The sequence below is a fragment of the Macrobrachium nipponense genome, chromosome 2 (assembly GCF_015104395.2).
Source record: "Macrobrachium nipponense isolate FS-2020 chromosome 2, ASM1510439v2, whole genome shotgun sequence".
Lineage (NCBI taxonomy): Eukaryota > Metazoa > Arthropoda > Malacostraca > Decapoda > Palaemonidae > Macrobrachium > Macrobrachium nipponense.
In genome coordinates, this window is record NC_087201.1 from 159,826,656 (window position 1) to 159,839,155 (window position 12,500).

At 38.5% G+C, this 12,500-nt stretch overlaps 2 protein-coding genes across 7 annotated transcripts in view; one reads left to right on the forward strand and one right to left on the reverse strand.

The window, feature by feature from the left end:
- The window catches only part of LOC135221085 (NADP-dependent malic enzyme-like), an 85,346-nt gene that overhangs the window by 38,567 nt on the left and 34,279 nt on the right, over positions 1-12,500 (forward strand). The window contains exon 1 of one of the 6 annotated variants that reach the window (XM_064258879.1): positions 8,299-8,454. The exons of 4 other annotated variants lie outside the window; for them this stretch is intronic. The gene's annotated coding sequence lies outside the window, so the exon portion shown is untranslated. Of the gene's footprint in view, positions 1-8,298; positions 8,455-11,036; positions 11,195-12,500 lie in introns of those variants that run through there. One more of the 6 variants, XM_064258878.1, reaches the window with a different exon arrangement.
- LOC135221086 (uncharacterized) overlaps positions 1-12,500 on the reverse strand; it is a 60,090-nt gene that overhangs the window by 30,944 nt on the left and 16,646 nt on the right. The gene's annotated exons all lie outside the window — the stretch shown is intronic.

Consider the following 12,500-nt stretch of genomic DNA (forward strand, 5'->3'; position numbering starts at 1 on the left):
TTGGAACAAACTGACAAGTGAAATTGCTTCGGATTTCAGTCTTTTATAAATTTAGAAAGTCACACACACAGAATTTCTTCGGATTTAATTCTGCTATTGTATTATAGAGAAATTTAGAGAGAGAGAGAGAGAGAGAGAGAGAGAGAGAGAGAGAGAGAGAGAGAGATATTAGTTATATTGATCAATCATCCTTTCATCTTGTTGAAAGCAATTAGTGTAATCGCCTGTCGTGCGCACGCGCGTCTTCTGACGTCATTGATGACGTAGGAATGGTGGAAGATCCGGTAGGTTGTGGTTATGTTTCAGTATCCGTTTTTAATTTCGTCCTATTCTGTATATCCCAAACTTGTGTCGTGAGACCAGGCTTGCGTATTGATACGTTTACTTTACGAGAAAAAAATACGGACTTATTCTAATTAACTTTATTTGTATGTATAGTATTTGATAGTATTTTATGAAGCATGATTTAGTCTATAAGCGTATAAAATGTAGTCGGGTTCTGCTTTACATTTGGAGTATACAATCCTGTGTTCGCCACTTTTGCTCTCGTTGAATATTTTGTAGGATATTTTTACTTCATTCGAAAAGTCACGGTTTTTCAGGCCCTATTACTGGACCATATGGGCTGTGACCAGGAACCACTCCAATTATTATTTTTTTGTATTTTTTTTTTTTTTTTTGTTTTTTTTTTTTTCAACTCTGACGGCCAATGTTTTATTCCTCACAGTCATCTTGTATGATACTTTTTTTTGTTTCTTACAGTTCTGCAAAGAAATCTATATAAGAATTGATCCTGGATGAATTTTTTTAGTTTTCTGTAAAAAAAAAAAAAAAAAAATTGATGATGCCGTTTTGTTTAGCTGTCCGCCTTCATATCTTAAAAACTACTGAGGCCAGAGTGCTGCAAATTGGTATGTTGATCATCCACCCTCCGATCATCAATCATTCCAAATTGCAGCCCTCTAGCCGCAGTAGTATGTATTTTATTTAAAGTTTAACCATGACCTTGTGTCTGGCAACGCTATTGATGCTAACAACACAGGCCAGCACCGGGCCGTGGCTGGAAGTTTCGTGGGATGTGGCAGAGAGTTTCAGACAACATCATGCGCTTTTACTTTTTTTTTCACACCCGGTTGCATACCACTGCAGTTGAATGACGATCAGGCCCTTGACTCTGTGCTAAGGTTGACTTCCCCGAAGTTGGTGAGTTCTCTCAGTGCACCTGACGTATTGTACACTCAATTTTTAACCTTTTACTTTACCTTCATTCCTTCCTTTCTTCAGTTTTCCTGTCCAGCCACTCCAACTCCCTCTCTTTTTCAGTGTCTTGAAAGCTGAATGCCCCAAAGTGCCCCAGTGTTTGGCTTGAGAGCCAGAATTTTATCGAAAACAGGCCTGAGTGGCGTGGTCGGTATGGTGTTGGCGTGCCACTTCGGTGGCCGCGAGATCGATTCTCGGGCATTCCATTGAGGAGTGAGAGATGTGTATTTCTGGTGATAGAAATTCACTCTCGACGTGGTTCGGAAGTCACGTAAAGCCGTTGGTCCCGTTGCTGAATAACCACTGGTTCCATGCAACGTTAAATCAACAAACAAACAAACAAACCAATATTTTTATCAATATCAACTAAGGTCATCTTGGGTGCAGGTGGTCAAGGCAGCATGCCCAGTTCTCAAGATTGTGTCGACCTAGAAGTTGCGTTGTCATTTAGCCTCTGGGAAGAATGTAAACGTTAATTTCAAGTGGGTTAGGTTCTAGGCTACACTTTTTACTTATTTATTTTGTACCACTCTAAGCAGAACACTTTTTTTCCAACTTTAAAATCGAAAGGTTGTCTGTTTTACCAGAGAAAAATATAGGCTTCTTCTTTTTTTTGTAGCTAATAGTAGCAACATCACTTAACAAAACAAAAAAAAAGGTCAAAGAAAATTGAGTCGGACAAATTATTCCAGAAGCTGCTACGACAAAACCAATATGACAGGAAGTATCGCAGTTTATGAAAACTTATTTTGATATTCAAATTCGGTCTATGATTTCGTTTGCAAGACAACTTTCAACTGGGACAGTTCGTGGTTCATAATATTGTCTCTTATTTTATTCTGTATTTATTCACCGTGGCAGGAGGAGGTCGACGAAGCGAGGCTGCTTTCCTAGTTTCACGGATTTCCCTTTGCCGGAATTCCTGGATTTTCCCTGTAGTGGCGTTTTCCTTGTTTCTGAGCTCATTGTTTTACCTGTCAAGTACACCCCTACGTAGGTGGGTGGGGAGCGGTATTGGAGCCATAGTGCAATTCACGTTGTGCGCTGTTAGCAATACTTAAAGTTCTTCGGCCCCTAGCTTGATGCTGCTGCTTCTTCTTCTTCTTCTTCTTCTTCTTCTTCTTCTTCTTCTTCTTCTTCTTCTTCCCAGATTTATCCCTATCCGGGATCGCCGTTTTTAATGAGTCTTCTTCCATCTACCTATGTCCTGTGTCATTACCTCCCATACTCCCTTCTCCCTCGTATCATCTCTAATGCAATCTCTCCTCCACCCGGTCTTGGGTCTTCCTCTCCTTCGTGTTCCATCCACCTCCACGCCCATCCCCTCCTAGCTGCAACCCCTTTAATTCTTTTTACTGTACCTACGTTCATATCTTTCTTCCATCTTACTTCTTCCCCCCTCCCCTCCCCTCTCCTAACAATGGTTTCCTAGTGCAACTTGATGGCTTTTTCCCTGTTGCACCTTTTAAACTTTTTTTTTTTTTACGGTTTCCGTTTCAACTCTAGTGACTTCATATAGATCCAAGCACTTTCCCTTTGGCCTAAATTTTAGATCTTATTCCATTCCATTCCTATCAAGTACACGTTTACGTAAGTATGTAGTGTATAATCTTATATATATATATATATATATATATATATATATCTATATATATATATATATATATCTATATATATATATATATATATATATATATATATATATATATATATATATATATATATTATATATTATAATATATTATAATACATTATACATTATATATTATATAACTTTAATGCACTTGTCTCTCATTTATATATTTTGTATTCGTTCTCATAATGTCGAAGGCGTTTCAAGAATGGAAGTAGTATTTATGCAAAAGGCCTTGAACAACCCTCTTGAAAAATGAGGGCAAAAATGTCCGGCACTTGGAGGGTCCTGGCTGAAAAATGAGATAATAGTCTCAGCGTGGAGGAGAGACGTATCTTAGCGCCTCAGTGACGTGGTCGATATGGTGTTGGCTTACCACCTCGGTGGCCGCGGGTTCGATTCTCGGGCGTTCCACTGAGGGGTCAGAGATGTTATTTCTGGTGATAGACGTTCGCTCTCGACGTGGTTTGGAAGTCACTTAGAGCCGTTGGTCCCGTTGCTGAATAACCACTGGTTCCATGCAACGTAAAAACCCCAGGCAAACAAACAAAAAAACACTGTTCAGCTTCGTTCTTTTCGCTAATGTTAACCTGTAGCCTTCGGTCTGGAACGCCTTGGACCATTCTTAACCTAAAACTTGGAAAATATTGGAAACGCCAAAGCGCCATGATTGGTGAACGAAAATTCTCAAGCGCCCGTATTGTCACATTAGCGCCCATACCTTATGAGAGCAACTTTATACCAAAGATAATTTTTTTGTTTAATTTATTTTTTCGTTCTTGGTCCTGAGAATTTTCAGGTAGTTAAGTTAATTTTCTAGTTCGGCGACAAAAAGTTTTCCATGAAATAGGATGAATTACCCCCAAGAGTCCGTGTAGAAATATTAAAACAATCAAAATTGGCTCAAACTCCTAATTTTCGTAATGTTTTTGGTTGTTTCATGTTTCATATAAAAAATCTGATGAGTAGTATTGCGTACTAATTTTTTCAATGTCATCACATCCAATAAAGTGAACTGTTTTCATTATAATCTTTCTGTTCCCCAATTTACAATAACCAATTCCTTTTGATCTACTCATGGACCATGGCTGTTTCTCAAATTTCACAATCTGCCTCGGAAATTAAAAATCATATATCTAATGTGTGTGTGCCGTTCAGTTTAGATATCAGTTTTAAGTACTCCAAAAATCAATTAAAACTTAGCGTAGGTTTTTTATTTTGTAATAGGTAGGGTCTGTCGTCTTAAGTGTTTTGTTTTGTAACGTGGAGTTTGTTATCGTGTAGTAAACAATTAATATGTTAGATGTATAAATTTGAGTCTCTGTATTGATAGTGAAAGTGGTTGAATGCAATTTTTGGAAACTAGGAAGTATTTCCAGTAACAATAGATAGACTCCTAAGAATAATCTGTCTTCTACACACACACACACGTACGTACGTACGTTGGTGAGCGTGTCAGTATGCAGGTATGCTGTTCACCCGCGAGAGAAAGTAGGAAAGAGAGAGGGAGAAATTTGAAATTCGAAAACATTCAGTGCGGTTTGACAGATAAAAGTAACGTCACGGATAACGAGATGTAATGCCACTTCGATAAAGGTCACGATCTCTATAGCTTCAGATAGTTTCATTGCCATAGAATGACTTTATCGGACGTTGAGCTTTTCCATTTTATATAAAATCTTCATTTGCCTTTACGTACGCGGAGGGGTTTTGTAAGTTATATAAAGTCTTTGGTTTCACATTTTATCTTTCCTAGAGAAATTGGCAGCTTTTTATCGCGAAGACTTGGTATATATTAAAAGTAACCCAAATTCCGCAGACTGCTCTTAATGGGAATTGAATGTATGTAATATATGTTGGAAAAAATATGAAATCTGCCATACAACAAATCTCATTAAGGGAGTAGCGTTCCCTCGGCTCCGAGCTACAACCAGTTTTCGTGACTTTTACTATACCTGCGTTCACATTCTTTCTTCCTCACTTTTCATTCTCGCCTAACTTGTTTCATAGTGCAACTGCGAATTCTTCTCCTGTTACACCTGTAGAATCCTTTTGCTCCCAATTTCTTTCAGCGCCGAATGACCTCGTAGGTCCCAGCTCTTGGTCTATGGTTTAAATTTCATGAAAAGACTTCGCAAGATTGGTAAACCTTTTCAGGTTTCGCTCTCTCTCTCTCACACACACACACACACACACACACACACACACACACACACACACACACACACACACACACACACACACACACACACACACACACCCCTCAGAGAGGGTTGACAGTATTTAGATGAACGTGAAAAGGCAGAGGGAACATCAATATATATATATATATATATATATATATATATATATATGAGAGAGAGAGAGAGAGACCCACTTCGAAGAGGAATTAACAATTGAAGGTAGATATTACACATTCAGATCTGAAAGGTTAAGCTTGGCATTAGTATTTTTCGAAACTTCATTAACGAGAGAGAGAGAGAGAGAGAGAGAGAGAGAGAGAGAGAGAGGAGAGAGAGACCTTGATTCCGTCGAGTGACGCTTCCTCCCTTCTTGTGGCTAACTTCTCCCTGAGGGAGAGGTTTATGTTTGAAGGTATTGTTGCTTCATCAGTGTATATATACGGAGGCTTTCTGGTAAGCCTTTGGAAACTCTCGAACTGAAGAGCGGGGGCACTGAGAGGGGTATTGGGTAATTGTTCGGGGAGCCATTCACACGAAAACCGCTGAAGCAGAAAAATGCTGAAGGGCATGGAACTCTCCCTTTTCGCAAGGTAGAAAAAATTAAAACGAAAATTTAAGTAAGTTTGTGGTACTATAGTCAATTTAAGATCATTCCGAGACCTTTCGTGAATTAAAATATTTTATTTTTAATATGCACCACTTAACGTTGCAAAAAATTATTGAAACTGCCGGTATATAAAACTAATACCTCGCTTTATGTATAACTGAATCACGAAAGTTTGGAACGTGATAAATGCATAAATAAAGGTATAGGCCACGAAGGAAAGATAAACAACGTTGTTTATATTTCCTTCGTGGCTTATATCTTTACCTCTCTCTATATTGGGATTTTCAGTTACTGGGTGCAAGAACAATTGAATAATTGAAAATTAATTTGCCTGTTACTCTTTATTAGTATCGTGATTTTTTTTCTTAATAATATATACTGTGTGAAGTAAAAACTAAATATATACCTTCCTCGCCATTTTTTATATACAGTGTGACTGTACTTCTTACCCTAGAAGTCCAAAGCCTTCACAATCATTTAAGTGCAGCCAACGCATTTTGACCTTTTGCCAAAATAGACGACAGTTGACCTGATGCAAATAAATGTGACTGCCACAGAGATCCGTAAGAGCAGCTTTTCAGGGAGAAGTCAAATTAGATTTTTTTTTCTTCTTCGTGATCCTAGCTGTTTTAGCTCTTAAGGTGTATAGGAACCTTCACTATGTTTTTGCCACTAATTAACATTTTCATTTCTTTACATAATGGTTAAATAATTTTCTCATAAATGTTTGTTGTTGACTGTAGAGTATTAGATATTGGTGTTTACAATTACTACTTAAAATTAGCTTTTTTTTTCTGGTTGAGGGATCTTGAATTACAGCAGAGTTTTTGTAATCTGATGTTGTGTTCTTGAGAAACCTATATACTGATTGTACCTATGACTTATAATCTGTACCATTGAGAGGAATGATTAGTATTCTGTTGCTACTGTTCATTTTCTACATATTGACTGGAGCAAGTAATCATTAATAGAAGGGCACTAGTTTTGTCGGTATATTTAAACTTGAATGGCTGACTTTAAATTGAAATGTAGTTATAGGGATGGGTTAATTACAATGCTTTTAAAAAAAAACTCTTCCCTTTGCATAGTTATGAAGAGAATGTTGTTAAGTTAAATAAGTATAGGCATTTTTCTTTTAAGTGATTTCCTTAAATATTACCATCTGTTGTTGATTATAGTCTTAGCGAGAGAGAACGTTTTACATTTGAATGAAGACAATGAAACTTCTAGAGTGGTAAACAGGTCCGGTGGTTTTCTCGAAAGCGTAGCTTAGAAATAACCTTATTAGAGGCCCTTTAATTTCACAGGAATCTCTCTCTCTCTCTCTCTCTCTCTCTCTCTCTCTCTCTCTCTCTCTCTCTCTCTCTCTCTCCTCTCTCTGAAAAGAAAAACTTGAATTTTTTTAGATTCCTTTCAGGCTCCTTTTAATGCGCATCCGGCCTTCACTCTCCTCAAGCCCCCCTCCCCCCCCCCCCTTCAACACAGCACACACACACACACACACACACACACACACACACACACATGCACACACACACACACACACCCCCACTCCGCCCTCTACTTTACATTGTTTACGAAATCTATGTCGAGTGACTTTTAAATCCAGTTTCTTATATTATATATATATATATTATATATATATAGATAATATATATATATATATAGATATATATATATATATATAATATATCTATATATATTATACATTTGGAACTTTTAGGGGTTTGTTTTATTGAAGTAGTAATGTTATTTTCTCTAATGAATAATGTGGTTGATTTTGGTTTCTGATGGATCCGTCCAATGACAATGTTAGCTTTTAAGAATCCAACCCTCATATTTTTCTGCAGCAGTGATTTGAAGATGTCAGCGGGCTTAAAATTAAAAAAATTTTGGGGGGGAAAATACGGTGAATGAATTTCCCGAGTAATTACTGGGACATTTTAACTTGCATTGACGTTAAACAGCAGCTCCAAGGGTAGCGTCATCGGTTTCTTCATGATGACGTAATCGTCACAAATGGGAAAGTCGACGTAAAGAAAAGGGGAAAAATTAACGTCAGCCAGGGTTATTACTTGTGCATAGAGGCTAAAACGCTTCGCAAGTATTTCATAATTGCAATAAAAAAAAAAAATTGATATCGCCAAAAAAAATAAAAAAAATGCTAAAACAATTGGTGTTAAGTGAGAAAGTCTGGTCTATGCCGTCTATGGGTTGGAAACTGCCCGCAATGACTTTATTTTACCAGTAACTCTCATAAAAATAGATTGCTTCCACGCTCTGTGGGTAACATTCTAAACCGACTCGTGAAGCGATGCCAGTAAAAGAAAACTATATAACAGCCATATAAAATCCCCTGGAAATTGAATGCTTACCAGCTGCAAGAAAATAAATACGGACGGTGCATGAGTCATTATCGCAGGTATTATGTTGTATATGGCCGCATGTGTGTACGTAAAAACACGATTTCTTCCTGAGCCAGTCATTCAGACCCTTCTCAAGAACAATAGAGAGGGGAGGAGCTTGTGTGAGGGAATTGAAATGTCATCCTAACGTAGCATAACCACCACTATCGGGGCGAGTCACACACACACAAACGCAGCATCGGGGGATTTACACTGCACTTCTGCAGTAGTTGTGTGGAGTTGGTGTTGGTCGGTTGGGGAAGGTCTGTCTGGCAGTGGTGGCGGCGCGCGTATCTTTCACTCGCTATAGCCGATCGCTCGTCGCAAGGAACGCTTCCGGTGGTGCTCGCGATAAGACAATCCAAGGTGATAATGCTGGCTCTTGTGATTTATTGTTATCAGACTTCTATTCTCGATTTTATGCAAGTTGTTTTTCTGATTTAATATAAACTTATGCAATTTCGTTCTTTTATATTAATTAGAGCTTTCGATATTTCCTTAGAAAATGGATATCCGCTGACGGACAAACTTAGTTTGAACAAACTAGGCGTTCAGGTGTCGGAAAACACTTGACGTCAAATAGATGATTATCGATGTTTCCGTAAGAATATGCCATAGAGCCTCCAAACTAAGGCTGAGTTTTGTTTGCTTCATTTAAACAGTTCTCATTGCAATAACAATGCCTGGGAAATCTCCTTTGAGGCTAATGAATAGAGGCTTAAAATATCCCGTTATTGTATTCTCGGTGAGCGTTTGGTTTCTACCCATATAGACAATGCTTTGTATCATTATTTGACGCAATTGTAGTTTTTTTTATCATTGTTACTATTAATATTATCATTATTTTCGTGAACGTAATTCTTTCGTAATGGGTTGCTATTATTGGGAAAGCCAAACGCATCGATTCGCGCTAATTGTTTTTACAGTTAACATTGTAAAAAAAAAAGAAAGTTGGGGACTTAACTGGACCGTAAGATGACTGGTGTTTTATTTTTTTTAGGGGGGGGGGCCGCTGAGATGGGGGTCGGGGTGGGGTACCAAAAAATGTTAAAAAAATTTCCTTATTCATTCAAGTTTCTGCAGTATAATGGAGTTGGCCAAGAGGAATGAGATGAGTTTTTTTTTTTTTTTTTTTTTGTGGTACTGTAATTGTTGGTGTACGTGAGAGTCAGTAGGGTAACAACACTTGTTCAGACTATATAATAGACATCGTAAGGTAATAAGCGGACAGTTGACGAGTTACCGTTTAGTATGAGATGGGGGTCTAAAACTAAATACGCCATTCTAATTAGTGTCTGTCTAACGTCAATGAGATATTTTCTTGAAAACAAAAATTTTGTTTCTGTGACTGGTGGAGTGTTTCATGCCGAATTCTGTTCTCTACACTTGAATTCGACGACACTTGTGGCTGTAAGCTTGGCCACCGATTAAGGAGAGGGGGGGGGGGTTGTATTGCGCTGCCTTGCTGTAGAATCTAGTAGATGGTTATGTCACCCCACCCGTATGTTCCAATATTTCATCGTGCTGGTGTTCCACTGGCACCCAGACAATCGATCAATGTGCCCCTGCCACTGAACTTTGCCCTAGATTGGATATGTATTTGATGGTAGTTAACTTTATGGCAAGATTTATTTTCTCCTATATAGCAACAGGTAGTTTTGTCATCTACGATGTCCGTTAATAATAGTGTGTTTCACGATTTGTTATAAAGCTCCCAGAAAATCATATTGATACCTTAATTCATAATTAAAAAAAAAAAAAAAATTACACTTTAGAAAATGCCCACCTATTTTGTCTGTAGATACCCATCTGTTTTGTTTAAGAAGTTTCAATTGTAGTTTGATCCTGTTTCGTCTGGTTTGGCTCTAATTAACTATATTTTTTATTATGAACTTCACTTTTTTTCCTGTACATTTTACATGGAAACTAGTAGGCCTGCTTACTTTACCAAAAAAAGAAAAAAAAATTACATTGGCCTAGTCTTTGTAAGTTGCCCTTACAGGTTCAAAAGTTCAGAGGCTAGTTTAAAACTCCTCCTCTTTGTGATTGAGAACTTTGTTGTCGCTCACACAGGTATGTATTTCAGGTTTGTAAGTGTTTGAAAAATAATGTTCGTGATGAGGGCTTGAGTCTATTTCGAAAATGCGTTATATTTTCTCATAGTATTTTCGTCCTACATTCATCTTTATGAGAAATGCTTCCTAATTAAAGTGACAGCCCCATAGCTTTTTAAGGTTTGACGTGATTGGGTCACGTGGAGACGTGTATTGAAAATTGTAAACATGTCAACTGTATAATTGTAAAATTGATTTTGTAGGAAAAGCTATTTTGTCAGCCAATCAATTTTGTATTGGAACTTTCGACATTGTAAACGTTATGTGCGTGATGATCTTAATAAATTTGGAGTGTATTTGTAGTTTGCAGGGATCGTGTTCCCGGGATATTATTTACACACAGACACAGAGAGAGAGAGAGAGAGAGAGAGAGAGAGAGAGAGAGAGAGAGAGAGAGAGAGAAATCTTACTATGGTTCCCCATTGCAGCTACCTTCTTTTGTTTCCCCAGTAGACTCGCCTTGTCGGAAGAACCAAAATTTTTGAATTTAATGATTTTCTGTCCCTTTTGTCTGTCACTTCCGGCTTCATATTTGGATGCCGTCCAACTGGATCCCACTCTGTCCATCGGACGCGTCTCGCATTCATGTACCATCACAGACGTTCAGGAAAGAAAAGGATAGTTCTGAACGTAAACGAAAGGGAATAGAAAAACAAAAAAAACCCTTCTGAAGAATGAGGGTAGACGTGTTAGGCCAAGAATCTGCGAGATGTAGTTGAGGGAAGCTTGAGTGTGTGTGTCTGTGTGTCTGTGTTTGTGCCAGCTGGTCGTGAGGAGGGAGGGGAGAGGGGGGAGGAGAGACTAGTAACTGGTGGCGGCGATGTGGGGGAGAGCTTTGTTGGGGATGCCGGTTGCCTATGACTGGGAGTGCCAGTTTCTCTAAGCCTGGCTGGTAGTGGAGGCGGAGTGTGAGGGGAGGAAAAGCGGAGCGAGCGAGTCCAAGTCAGTGAGTGAGCGAATGAGTGTTTGTGATTACCGTGAGTTAATTACAGGTGAGTTAAGGTAAAAAGGCGCTTGTTTATAGGTTTCATGATTTTGAGGGTTTTCAGTGAATTAAGCTTTAGTACCATTCTATATTATAGTTTAATGACAATGCAGTACTCCAGTTTACGTAATCGAGTAGTTCACTTTGCGGGCATGATGTCAAAACCTGTATTAACTCGCCTGAAAACTGCTAGCAGTTGCCTGCATTCAAGAGTTTAAAATGTATGCGTTGGCAATCTGAAGTGTTAACAGTTTATTCCGGGTCGCTGCCGTATGTATTTTTATCTGGTTGTCATGGTATCCGCGGTCAGAAGGATGGAGGCTTGAATACTGCGTTTCTCTACGCCATTCTTGAGATTAAATAATCTTTTTATATTAGATCTAAGGAACTTAAAGAGAATTAATCATTCACTGTCGTAATTAATTGGAAATGCAACAGTGTTAATAGAATTTGTAGGGGCAACTTTTATTATGCCATACTTTGAGTCGCTAATTTTTTTTCTTTTATCTTTTATTAGTTTGAGTCGCTATTTGGTTTAATTTTGTTTTCCCCAAGTTAATTACACATAACCTGCGTTAGAAGGTCGCGTGTTTATGGAAGCAGTATCTTGCGTAATAACTTTTATTTTTTATTTTTTCCTAGTGGGAGACTTCTTTCGCCTTATTTCCCAACGTAGAGTCGATTCTGGAGCGTTATAGTTTGCAGAGACACTGCGTGGACTCTAGAGCAATATTGCTGTTATCGAATTGGGCAAGGACAAGGAAAACTTCTATCGAGTTTCTTATCATGGATTAGTAGATACGGTGGCTCAACATGGATTGTATATTGTTGAAAACTTCTCCTTTGAATTCCTTGTCATAATTGTCTATACGCTGAGGCCTGGTTTGGATCAGTTTACTTAGACGGAACACGTCCACGTTTAATCCCCTTAGTGGGTTAGCGCCGTCAATGCACCTCGTGAGGCGCACTGTAGGCATTACTTAATCACTCATTGCAGCGTGCCTTCGGCCCCTATAGCTGCAACCCCTTTCGTTCCTTTTACCGTACTTTCATTCATATTCTCATTTCTTCCATCTTACTTTCCACCCCTCTCCTGTTACACCCCTCAACCCTTTTACTGCCAATTTGTTTCAGCGCTGAATAGCCTCGTAATGAACCTGGCTTGATCTCGCAACGCAAAGCTGTGAATTGGCGTGGTAGTTAAAAAGCGCTGCTTTCGCGGCCGGAGAATTACGCCCATGAGCAGACGTAACAACAGGGGCGTATTTGTGTAGTATTTAAATATAGACGCATGTCTTGGTCTTTTTTCCTTT